This window comes from Lithobates pipiens, unplaced genomic scaffold (genome assembly GCF_037356315.1).
Source record: "Lithobates pipiens isolate NorthernLeopardFrog02 unplaced genomic scaffold, aLitPip1_a1.2 Scaffold_16, whole genome shotgun sequence".
NCBI classification, from domain to species: Eukaryota; Metazoa; Chordata; class Amphibia; order Anura; family Ranidae; genus Lithobates; species Lithobates pipiens.
In genome coordinates, this window is record NW_027507748.1 from 2072586 (window position 1) to 2086185 (window position 13600).

At 50.0% G+C, this 13600-nt stretch overlaps 1 long non-coding RNA gene across 1 annotated transcript; it reads left to right on the top strand.

Annotated features, from left to right (window-relative positions):
* Positions 1-1690: 1690 nt before the first annotated feature.
* On the top strand, positions 1691-7874 carry LOC143981536 (uncharacterized). The gene is made up of 2 exons (XR_013274319.1): positions 1691-2905; positions 4138-7874. It is a non-coding gene; the product is annotated as an uncharacterized LOC143981536 (long non-coding RNA).
* The last annotated feature ends 5726 nt before the right edge of the window (positions 7875-13600 follow it).

Sequence of the window (13600 nt, forward strand, 5' to 3'; positions counted from 1 at the left end):
GGGGTCTCGGTTGTCGCCTGCACTGGGCTCCTGGGTTGTATGTGGGGTCTCGGTTGTCACCTGTGTTGTATGTGGGGTCTCGGTTGTCGCTGCACTGGGCTCCTGGGTTGTATGTGGGGTCTCGGTTGTCACCTGCACTGGGCTCCTGGGATGTATGTGGGGTCTCGGTTGTCGCTTGTGTTGTATGTGGGGTCTCGGTTGTCGCCTGCACTGGGCTCCTGGGATGTATGTGGGGTCTCGGTTGTCGCCTGTGTTGTATGTGGGGTCTCGGTTGTCGCCTGCACTGGGCTCCTGGGATGTATGTGGGGTCTCGGTTGTCACCTGCACTGGGCTCCTGGGATGTATGTGGGGTCTCGGTTGTCGCTTGTGTTGTATGTGGGGTCTCGGTTGTCGCCTGCACTGGGCTCCTGGGATGTATGTGGGGTCTCGGTTGTCGCCTGTGTTGTATGTGGGGTCTCGGTTGTCGCCTGCACTGGGCTCCTGGGATGTATGTGGGGTCTCGGTTGTCGCCTGTGTTGTATGTGGGGTCTCGGTTGTCGCCTGCACTGGGCTCCTGTGTTGTATGTGGGGTCTCGGTTGTCGTCTGTGTTGTATGTGGGGTCTCGGTTGTCACCTGTGTTGTATGTGGGGTCTCGGTTGTCCCCTGCACTGGGCTCCTGGGTTGTATGTGGGGTCTCGGTTGTCACCTGTGTTGTGTGTGGGGTCTCGGTTGTTGCCTGCACTGGGCTCCTGTGTTGTATGTGGGGTCTCGGTTGTCACCTGTGTTGTATGTGGGGTCTCGGTTGTCGCCTGCACTGGGCTCCTGGGTTGTCTGTGGGGTCTCGGTTGTCGCTGCACTGGGCTCCTGGGTTGTATGTGGGGTCTCGGTTGTCACCTTCACTGGGCTCCTGGGATGTATGTGGGGTCTCGGTTGTCGCCTGTGTTGTATGTGGGGTCTCGGTTGTCGCCTGTGTTGTATGTGGGGTCTCGGTTGTCGCCTGTGTTGTATGTGGGGTCTCGGTTGTCGCCTGCACTGGGCTCCTGGGATGTATGTGGGGTCTCGGTTGTCACCTGCACTCGGCTCCTGGGATGTATGTGGGGTCTCGGTTGTCGCCTGTGTTGTATGTGGGGTCTCGGTTGTCGCCTGCACTGGGCTCCTGGGATGTATGTGGGGTCTCGGTTGTCCCCTGCACTGGGCTCCTGGGATGTATGTGGGGTCTCGGTTGTCGCCTGTGTTGTATGTGGGGTCTCGGTTGTCGTCTGTGTTGTATGTGGGGTCTCGGTTGTCGCCTGCACTGGGCTCCTGGGATGTATGTGGGGTCTCGGTTGTCGCCTGTGTTGTATGTGGGGTCTCGGTTGTCGCCTGTGTTGTATGTGGGGTCTCGGTTGTCGCCTGTGTTGTATGTGGGGTCTCGGTTGTCGCCTGTGTTGTATGTGGGGTCTCGGTTGTCACCTGTGTTGTATGTGGGGTCTCGGTTGTCGCCTGCACTGGGCTCCTGGGATGTATGTGGGGTCTCGGTTGTCGCCTGTGTTGTATGTGGGGTCTCGGTTGTCGCCTGTGTTGTATGTGGGGTCTCGGTTGTCGCCTGTGTTGTATGTGGGGTCTCGGTTGTCGCCTGTGTTGTATGTGGGGTCTCGGTTGTCGCCTGTGTTGTATGTGGGGTCTCGGTTGTCGCCTGTGTTGTATGTGGGGTCTCGGTTGTCGCCTGTGTTGTATGTGGGGTCTCGGTTGTCGCCTGCACTGGGCTCCTGTGTTGTATGTGGGGTCTCGGTTGTCACCTGTGTTGTCTCGTGATTCTGTGTAGGTGAGTTGCTTGGCAGTAAAGAGACGTGTGGGCGGACGGCTGAGTAATATGGGGGAGGGGATGAATCGCACACAATGCGGCTCTCTTTGCGGAGGGATCCTGGCTTTGTCTCACGTGGGATCCAGAAATAAAGAATAATCTGACTTCATTTACCCCCCCCGTGTGTATGAGCGGAGTACTGCCACCCATATCAGATTATATGGACTCCTCATTGAATGTACATGGTGGACTGACACGCAGTGTGATGTAATAGGAATCCCACTGAAGCCCAGTGTGACTTCTGTATGAAGTGCGGCCTTCCAGAACTCCTCCATCCATTTGCCTGTGTCTGGAGCTTTGTCTGTCCATGAATACTGGTCTCTATACCGGTCCTCTCTTATCACAGAAACCCCGGGTGGTAGACCTTTACACACCAAATACAAACCCGGCACATTATAGTCTCTACACCTGTCCACTCATGTCTCAGAATGCCGTGCTGGTAAACCTTTATAGGCCAGAATACAAACCCGGCACATTATAGTCTCTACGGCAGTCCTCGTATTCCAGAACCTCTGTGTGTTGGACCTGTACAGACTGATTCATATGGCTGTGATCTACAGAATAATTATACGTACAAGCCCAGCACAATGTATTCTCTATACCTGTCCACCACATGCCAGAATACGGGAGTGGTAGACCTGTACAGGGTGTCCCCTATGGTATGGAGATACAGACCAGGATTCAAGCCCAGCACAATATAGTCTCTATAGCCATCCTCTCATATCTCAGAATACCGTGTGTTTGACCTGTACAGGGTGTTCCTTATGGCTGTGATGTGTAGAGCAGAGTACCAGAGATTCTGTTGCACACAGGTATATCTTATTTCCAGAATACAAGCCCATCACATGATAGTCTTTTTTTTTCTACCTGTCCTCATATCCCAGAATCCCCAGAGTGGTAGACCTGTACATGGTGTCCCCTATGGTTGGGTGAATGGTGCAGAATAAAACATATGTCTGATATATACTGCAGTCACACACCCGGAGTATTATGTAATACGTGTATTTGATTGCAGTTGGCGTGTGAGAAGACGGTTTCAGCCATGCACCACGTCCTGCAGAGGACCATCAACAGCGCCCGCGGTAAGTCTGTGCGGTGGGAGGGGCTGTAGCTGATATGGGCGGGGCATTTTCTTGCAACCTATTTTTCCAGGTGAAAGGCTTTTATATATATATATATAGGGAATTATTACTTTGGGTCTTCTGTGCCCCCATTCTGTATATTGAAAGCCGTTGGATAACATATGATGGGCATAAGCCAGATGCACCTGTTATTGCCTCATATCCATCTCCTGCAGATCCCCTGTTAGGTCTTCCTGTCATACTGCAAGAGGTATTCCTTCTAGTAAATCTGTAGGCCTCCACCTGGGGTAGGGTGGAGTAGATTTGGCCTCCACCTGGGGTAGGGTGGAGTAGAGTTGGCCTCCACCTGGGTTAGGGTGTAGTAGGGTGAAGTAGAGTTGGCCTCCCATGTGGGGTGGGGTAGGGTAGAGTTGGCCTCCCATGTGGGGTGGGGTAGGGTAGAGTTGGCCTCCCATGTGGGGTGGGGTAGGGTAGAGTTGGCCTCCCATGTGGGGTGGGGTAGGGTAGAGTTGGCCTCCCATGTGGGGTGGGGTAGGGTAGAGTTGGCCTCCCATGAGGGGTGGGGTAGGGTAGAGTTGGCCTCCCATGAGGGGTGGGGTAGGGTAGAGTTGGCCTCCCATGCGGGGAAGGGTAGGGTCGAGTTGGCCTCCCATGCGGGGAAGGGTAGGGTCGAGTTGGCCTCCCATGCGGGGAAGGGTAGGGTCGAGTTGGCCTCCCATGCGGGGAAGGGTAGGGTCGAGTTGGCCTCCCATGCGGGGAAGGGTAGGGTCGAGTTGGCCTCCCATGCGGGGAAGGGTAGGGTAGAGTTGGCCTCCCATGCGGGGAAGGGTAGGGTAGAGTTGGCCTCCCATGCGGGGAAGGGTAGGGTAGAGTTGGCCTCCCATGCGGGGAAGGGTAGGGTAGAGTTGGCCTCCCATGCGGGGAAGGGTAGGGTAGAGTTGGCCTCCCATGCGGGGAAGGGTAGGGTAGAGTTGGCCTCCCATGCGGGGAAGGGTAGGGTAGAGTTGGCCTCCCATGCGGGGAAGGGTAGGGTAGAGTTGGCCTCCCATGCGGGGAAGGGTAGAGTTGAATACGATGTATAGAAGGTAGTGATGGAGTTATCGGATCTGTCCATGTATGAGATTTGCCGTCTTCCATCCACCAGGACACGTGATCTTTGGAATAGTTTCTGTATTGGTGGCCGGGTTGGGAGGAGCTTTCTCCTTGTAATTGGATTGGTTTTCTCTTTGCAGCTCTCGCCGGCCCCGGAGTCCGACCTTCCTATGCCCAGCTGGAACTTAGGATGGTGCAGAGCAAAAAGGACATTGAGAACCCGGAGCTTGTGGTCACCAGCACTCTACTATAAAAGTCCTAACTAGGATGGAAAAACTTTGGGACCAACATAGAGACTTCACACCCAGCCCACCGAGTGACCCCCGGGGGTCCGCTACAGATCATTTTGGCCTCTTGGAACGGAGAGGGACCCCCCCCCCCCCCCCCAGCTGGAACTGACATTTGGAGCTCAGGGGTCCTTCTCCAGGTCTATAGGGGGCTTCCAGTCCTGTGTGCCATATACACTCGCCAGCAACCAGAGCGGGCTGGGGGGGGAATCACTATACCACTGGAATGGGGCTCGGGGGGGGAACCTGTGTGGTGTGGGAGTTCACCATCTCTGGGAACAAGCACTGTTGGTTTTAGCTGCACATAATAAAGAGTTTATCATGGAGAGAGATCACTATTTCGGACATTGACCAAGAATTGATGAGGCCGGACTGTTCTGTGACTTGTCCGTCTGTCTTGTCTGTCTGTCCTTCTGTCTTTGGTTGTCTGCCGTCTGGTTCTTCATCTCGTGTTTTACGGCATTTGTGACACCAGCTAAAGTCCTGGACTGGTCCGGGCCGCCGGCTCTGGGTAGATCCTCCATCTTCATTCGTAGCTTAATTCAGGGAAAGGAAATCTTCTGCACAGCCGATCTCCCCTCCTGCACTTTATTCTGCCACGTTCCGCAGGTCCACCACCCGCAAATCCTCGTTATTTTCTTACAGTAAAGCACAAATCCATCCGTCAACCTTGTCAGTGCCAAAGACTCGCAGTGCCCGCCACCTGTGTCGTCCTACTTCTTCCCCTCTTTCTGGACTATACTGTAATGCATGTGAAGCACCCTATAATGTCACCCTCCGCACAGGGCCCTGTTCAATTACGTTGTGTATATAAGTTTTCTGTATTTGGGGCGTACGACCCCACACCTCTCTGAACAATATGGCACCTTCCATCTACAGAAGACAGTGGCCTCCACCACCATCCCAACCTCTTCCTACAATCAATGGCACCTTCCATCTACAGAAGACAGTGGCCTCCACCACCATCCCAACCTCTTCCTACAATCAATGGCACCTTCCATCTACAGAAGACAGTGGCCTCCACCACCACCTCACACTACTTTGTACGATATACGTCGCCTTGCATCTACAGAAGACATTGGTCTCCTCTGCCACCCTACACCTCATTGTACAATATACATTGCCTTCCATCTACAGAAGACATTGACCTCCACCACCACCTCTCCTTACAATATATGTCACCTTCCACTTACAGAAGACATTGCCCTCACCTGCCAACCCACACCTTGCCATACAAATCCACGTCACCTTCCATCTACAGAAGACATTGGCCTCCTCCACTACCCCACACCTATTCATACAATATATATCACCTTCCATTTGCAGATGACATTGGCCTTCTTCACCACCCCACACCCCTCTGTACAATCCATGTAGCCTTCCATTTATAGAAGACATTGGCCTCCACCACCATCCCACACTTTTCCATACAATATATGTCCCCTTCCATCTACAGATGATTTTGGCTTCCACCACCACCCCACACTTCTTTGTATAATATACATCTCCTTCCATTTACAGAAGACATTGGCCACCACCACCATCCCAACCTCTTCCTACAATCAATGGCACCTTCCATCTACAGAAGACCTTGGCCTCCTCCACCACCCAACAGTTCTTCGTATATTATACATCACCCTCCATCTGCAGAAGACATTGGCCTCTTCCACCACCCCACACCTCTCCCTACGTTATACGTCACCTTCCATCTACAGAAGATATTGACTTCCTCCTCCACCACCACCTCTCCCTACAATACATGTCACCTTCCATCTACAGAAGACATTGGCCTTCACCCCCCCAACACACACACACACACACACACACACACACACACACACACACCTCTCCATACAATATACATCAACTTCCATCTACAGAAGACATTGCCCTTCTCCACCACCCCACACCTTGCCATACAATATACCTCACCTTTCATCTATATAAGACATTGGCCTTCTCCGCCACCCCACACCTCTCCATACGTTATTCCATCTACAGAAGATATTGACTTCCTCTTCCACCACCACCTCTCCCTACAATACATGTAACCTTGTAACCTTCCATCTACAGAAGACATTGCCCTTCTCCACCACCCCACACCTTGCCATACAATATACGTCACCTTTCATCTACATAAGACATTGGCCTTCTCCGCCACCCCACACCTCTCCATACAATATACATCAACTTCCATCTACAGAAGACATTGCCCTTCTCCACCACCTCACACCTTGCCATACAATACACGTCACCTTCCATCTACAGAAGACATTGGCCTTCACCCCCCCAACACACACACACACACACACACACACCTCTCCATACAATATACATCACCTTCCATCTACTGAAGACATTCTCCACCACCACCCCTCTTTTAATATATCTCACATTTCACTTACAGAAGACATTGCCCTCCTCCACCACCCCACACCTTGCCCTATAATATATGTCACCTTCCATCTACAAAATACATTGCCCTCCTCCACCACCCCACACCTTGCCCTATAATATATGTCACCTTCCATCTACAAAATACATTGCCCTCCTCCACCACCCCACACCTTGCCCTATAATATATGTCACCTTCCATCTACAAAATACATTGCCCTCCTCCACCACCCCACACCTTGCCATACAATACACGTCACCTTCCATCTACAGAAGACATTGGCCTTCACCCCCCCAACACACACACACACACACACACACACCTCTCCATACAATATACATCACCTTCCATCTACTGAAGACATTCTCCACCACCACCCCTCTTTTAATATATCTCACATTTCACTTACAGAAGACATTGCCCTCCTCCACCACCCCACACCTTGCCCTATAATATATGTCACCTTCCATCTACAAAATACATTGCCCTCCTCCACCACCCCACACCTTGCCCTATAATATATGTCACCTTCCATCTACAAAATACATTGCCCTCCTCCACCACCCCACACCTTGCCCTATAATATATGTCACCTTCCATCTACAAAATACATTGCCCTCCTCCACCACCCCACACCTTGCCATACAATACACGTCACCTTCCATCTACAGAAGACATTGGCCTCCAGTACCCCACACCTCTCCGTATAATAAACATCACCTATCTGCAGTAGACTTTGGCCTTCTTCACCACCCCACACCTTTTCATACAATATACATAACCTTCAATCTACAGATGACATTTGGCTGCCTTCACCACCCCACAATTCTTTATACAATATACGTCACCTTCCATCTATAGAGCACATTGGCTTCCACCACCACTTCACACCTCTTCATACAATATACGTCACCTTCCATCTACAGAAGACATTGGCCTCCACCACCTAAACCTTCACCTAATGTATCTGCAATGTGCCTTTAAATTGATCCTTGTCCCAAGCCGCCACTCCCTCCCTCCAATTTGGTGATACCTATTGAGATTTGTCTACGTCTAGTAGAGTGAACCATGCTTACGAGTGTTTTGTCTTTCCTTGAATGTCTGAGCACTTCTGTTTACTTGATAATTGTCCGGCGTAAACCTGTCACTGACTTGGATCAATAAATGGGCCCCATGGGCATAAACGAGCAAACAAGCGACTCTTACTCCTTTCTTCTGATTATGTATTATCCAACGGGAGAAGATCAGAGTATGGAGGAGATTCCCCAGTACAGTCTGCAGGTGGACTTCTTATAAGATCCTCATTGTTCGATATCCATTATTTGGCTGCATCCTATGTCTGGAAAGAATGTCATTATAGGGAACCTAAAGTAGTACAAGTTCCTAAAGTCCTCAAACCTTAACTGAGGGCCTAGTTGTAATAACAACTTACCTCGAACAAAAGGAAACCTAAAAGCCACCATGGACCTTTCAGAGGCACTATGATTCTCCTCAAACTGGGGCAACACAAAACATTGGTGAGTTTCTAGTTTCCTTTTGTTTAAGGTTAGTTGTTATTATTAACAGCTAACCTTAAACCAAAGGAAACTAGAAACTCACCAATGTTTTGTGTTGCCCCATCATCTATCAGTTTGAGGAGAATCATAGTGCCTCTGAAAGGTCCATGGTGGCTTTTAGGTTTCCTTTTGTTCGAGGTAAGTTGTTACAACTAGGCCCTCAGTGAAGATTTGAGGATTTTTACTCCTGGTGTGCTGGCTGTTTTGGATTTTCATAGTTTGTCTATCTGTGGGATTCATCCGCAGGTGATATTTCCAGCCATACACTTGTCTGTGGATCACATCTACAGATGATGTTCTGGGCCAAGTATTAGTAGTAGAGTAGTAGTATTATACATGATTTAATTTGTCCGTCGGAGTAGGTTACACATGATCGGAGTATGTCCGATCGGAGCATTTTGTCGGAAAATTTTACCGGCAAGTTGGAAAAGTTGGTCCGTCGGAGTCTGATGCAGACCACACAGTCGGAATATCCGACAAAACGGTCCGATAGGAAACATTCCGTCTGAATCTCCGACCGTGTGTACAAGGGCTAAGAGGGAGGGGCTGGTGAAACAAAAGGTAGGGACTGTGAGGGATGAACTGATGAGGGGAGTATAAGATTCGGTTGTTGGCTGGAGGCTCCTTTGAAGAGATGAGTTTTCAGGGAACGCCTAAAAGTGGACAGAGTAGGAGATAACTGGACAGATTGGGGGGAGTGAGTTCTAGAGGATGGCAGAGGTTGTGGAGAAGTCCTGGAGACGAGCATGGGAGGAGAAGACAAGGGAGCTAGAGAGCAGAAGCTCTTGGGAGGAGTGTAGAGGACGGTTTGGGTGATATTTAGAGATGAGATCGGTGATGTAGCTCGGGGCAGAATTGTGAATGGCTTTTGTATGGTATTGTTAGTGTTTTGATTTTTATTTGTTGGGCAATGGAAAGCCAGCGGAGGGATTGGCAGAGAGGAGTGGCGGGCACAGATCGATTGGTAAGGTGGATGAGTCTAGCAACAGCATTCATGATAGACTGAAGAGAGGATAGCTTGCAGAAAGAGGTAGGCCAATGAGAAGGGAGTTACAAAAGTCAAGGCGAGAGATAACGATGGTGTGAATAAGTGGTGTCATCGGTTAGAAAGGGCCGTATTTTGGAGATGGACAATTTGGATAGTGATTGAATTTTGGGCCGAAAGTACAGGTCAGGGTCTAGGATTACACCTAGTACCTTGGCATGAGGGGAGGGACTGATGGTTGTATTATTGATCTTGATAGAGAAGTGGGGGGGGGGGAGGGGAGCGGGGCACGTCACGGGCTGGAGAAAAAAAAAAAATGATGAGCTCGGGTTTTAGATGAATTTGAGTTTGAGGAAGTGGTGTGACATCCATGTTGATATGTCAGTAATGCGAGAGGAGACTGAAGGAGTGAGGTGAGGTGAGGAGTAGAGAGATTTGTGTGTCGGCGGCATAGAGGTGGTACTGGAAGCTATGGGAGTTTATTAACAGACCAAGGGAGGACGTGCAAATTGAGAAGTGAAGGGGTCCGAGGACAAAACCTTGAGGTACCCCTACAGAAAGAGGAAGTGGAGAGGAGGAAACCGAGATATAGGTCATGCTGAAGGAGCGATGTGATAGGTAGGAAAGCCAGGAGAGAGCAGAGTTTTGAAGACCAAGAGTGGAGTTTTTTTTTGAGTTCTCCAAACTGTGCCCTGGGGGGGGGCAGAAGTGTCCCTTTGCTTGCCTTTATCCAACCCATGGGGCACTATTTCTACTGACACCAGGCACCAATCCCCCCCCCCCCAACAGTGACACAAATGGGACACTATTTCTTTCATTGATACCAGTGATCGGGCACCATTCCTGCCAATGACATCAAAGATGGGGCACTAGTCCTCCCATTGATACTAAGGATGGGGCACTATTCCACCTACTGATACCAATGATGGAACACTAATCATCCCTCTAATACCAATGATGGGACACTATTCATCTCCCACTGACACCAATGATGGGGCAGTATTCCTCCCACTGAGACCAATGATGGGACACTATTCCTCCCACTGAGACCAATGATGGGGCAGTATTCCTCCCACTGAGACCAATGATGGGGCACTATTCCCCCCACTGACACCAATGATGGGGCACTATTCCTCCCACTGATACCAATGATGGGGCACTATTCCCCCCACTGAGACCAATGATGGGGCAGTATTCCTCCCACTGACACCAATGATGGGGCAGTATTCCTCCCACTGACACCAATGATGGGGCAGTATTCATCTCACTGACACCAATGACAGGGCACAGTGGTGTAGTGGTTAGCACCTGCCTGGAGTTTGCATGTTCTCCCTGTGCCTGCGTGGGTTTCCTCCGGGTACTCCAGTTTCCTCCCATACTCCAAAGGCATGCAGGGAGGATAATTGGCTTCTGTCCAAAATTGGCCCTAGTATATGAATGGGGACCTTGGATTGTGGCTCCTTGAGGGTAGGGAGTGATGTGAGTGTGCAATGTACAGGGATAGGGACAATTGTAGACACTCACTCAGGTTGGACTGGTGTCTTTATTCAACCTTAATAACTATGTAACTATTCCTCCCACTGACACCAATGATAGGGCATTGCTTACTCCAAGTGATTCCGAAGCAGTTTCTATTCCCATTTGCCACAGCCCAGCCCCACTAAAGTCCAAGAGACGGTAAACTGGCCCTTTGTTTAGAAAGTTTGGAGACCCCTGCTCTAGGCTGTACATGTGTCTGTCTATGGCAGTGATGGCGAACCTCGGCACCCCAGATGTTTTGGAACTACATTTCCCATGATGCTCCACTATACCGCAGAGTGCATGAGCATCATGGGAAATGTAGTTCCAAAACATCTGGAGTGCCAAGGTTCGCCATCACTGGTCTATGGGATCACATCTAGAGGTATTCTTATAGGTGGTACACTTTGCTGTCTCTGGGATCCCATCAGTGTACCACATGAAGGACGCAAATGCGAGCCCAAAGACAAGTGTACCGCCTACAAGGTCCTCTGTAGATGTGGTCTTAAAGACAGACTAGTGTTCCACCTAGAAGAACATCTGCAGATGCAGTCCCACAGACAGGCAAGTGTACCACATATGACAGTGGTGGTCAATTTTCTTGATATAGGGGGCCCTCAAGTGTGTCCCCTAACACACACTATATTAAATAATGTAATGCTACAGAAAGTCATCAGACTGAAGACATGCAACAGGAGACCGAGGCTACCAACATGCTATAGGACTAGTCGGAGATTGTGAACACGCTATGATAGTAGCCGAGAACTGAGGTCATGCATCAGGAAGTTGTCAGGCTGGAGACACATTTATATGAGATTGCTAGAGATCACTGCTATTACAGGGCAATAGGAAACACATCATTATATGCAGGGTCCTTGAAAGTGTTGAGGGGGCCACACGCAGGACACCAAGGGCCTAGAAGATCATTTACAGATGCGACCCTATAGACAGACAAGTGTATCACTTAGAACAGGGGTCTCCAAACTTTCTAATCAAAGAGCCAGTTTACAGTCTTTAGAATTAATGGTGGGCCTGACTGTGGCCATTGGCAGTAGAAAAGGTTCCAACGTAAGTGAAAATAAACAATGCCCCATCTTTCATGTGAGGGGAGGAATTGTCCCCACATCTTTAGTGTCATTGGGAGGAATTCTGCCCCGTTATTGGTGTCAGTGGAGGGAATTACCGTATTTATCGGCGTATAACACACACTTTTTTCCCCCTTAAAAGCAGGGGAAAATCGTGGGTGCGTGTTATACGCCGATCCCCCGAGATTCTGAGCCTCTGGGTGGCTTTCAGCCGCCTTCGGCTCTTCAAGGCGACTTTCGGCCGCCTTCGGCTCTTCTCGGAAGCTTTCGGCCGTTCTTGGAAGCTTCCGGCCGCCTTCGGCTCTTCTCGGCGGCCGAAAGCTTCCGAGGGCGGCCGAAAGCTGCCCGAGAAGAGCCGAAGTCCCGCTACCGCACGAGAGACACATCCGGCTCTGTATCTCGGCGGCGGCATTTTTGAAAAATTAAATAGACACGGCTGCAATGGGGGACACGGCTGCAATGGGGGACAAGACTGCATAAGACTACAATGGTGGACAAGGCTGCATAAGGTTGCAATGGTGGGCAAGGCTGCATAAGACTACAATGGTGGACAAGGCTGCATAAGGTTGCAATGGTAGACAAGGCTGCAGATGACACTGATGGGCATATAAATGTAAGTTTTTTTTTTCCCTTCCCTCCTAAACTTGGGGTGCGTGTTATACGCCGGCGCGTGTTATACGCCGATAAATACGGTAAGTCCCATTGTTGGTATCAGTGGATGAAAAATAGTGTCCCAATGGCTGGATAAAAGCAAGCAAAGAGCCACAGTTTTGAGACCACTGGCCTAGAAGAATCTCTGAAGAATAGTCTTTACACACGCACATGAACTTTAATGGCATCCCACTCTAATGCCCTGTACACATGATAAGATTTTCCGATGAAAAATGTTTGATAGGAGCTTGTTGTCGGAAATTCCGACTGTGTGTAGGCTCCATTGGACATTTTCCATCGGAATTTCCGACACACAAAATTTGAAAACTGGATCTCAAATTTTTCGACAACAAAATCCATTTACGTAAATTCCGATTGTGTGTACACAATTCCGATGCACTCAGTGCCACGCATGCTCGGAATCAAGCAGAAGAGCAGCACTGGCTACTGGTTCCCTTACATCAGGGGACACAGAGCCATGGTACTTGCTATGTGGGTTTATAGGGCCACTGATAGGTGATGGACACTGGTACGCCCTAAGGCAAGAAGTGACTCCCTATATAACACCTCCCATTACTGGGAGTCCTCAGTTTTTTTTCGCCAGTGTCTAAGGTGTTGGTCATGAGTGAAGATGTGCTGTGCTGAGCTCCACTGGAAGCTTCCCTGCTGGGGCTAGCCATGCTGACCGGATCCGTTCTGATGTCCTTTCATGGGCTAAATGAATGGTACCCGGGCCTCGTGTCCGAAGAAACAAGGTTTTGCTTGTGAACACTTCTCTTTTAGAGATCTGGGCCCTGGGCTCTAGTACTTTTTGGTAGTAAGGCCATAAAGTGTTTACTGGCAGGGTGCTGTCACAGGTCCAGGATTGTGGGTAACCTGAGGTTCCCCTGTTCCTGAAGGTTTCCTAATGGTTCCAAGCCCACTGTGAAGGGTGAAGATTGGGTTTATCTCAGATAATCCTGCTGCAAGGAAAGGCAAGGGGGATTTTCTCCTTCTATGTGTAATTCTGTCATGCCTATGTGTCACCACTGGGGGCTGTATTGAGCACTCCAGCCACAAGCAGATCCTCCGGTAAGAAATGGGGGTCTGTTTCTCCTCCTGCGCCCCCAATGTTGATCTTTTTCCC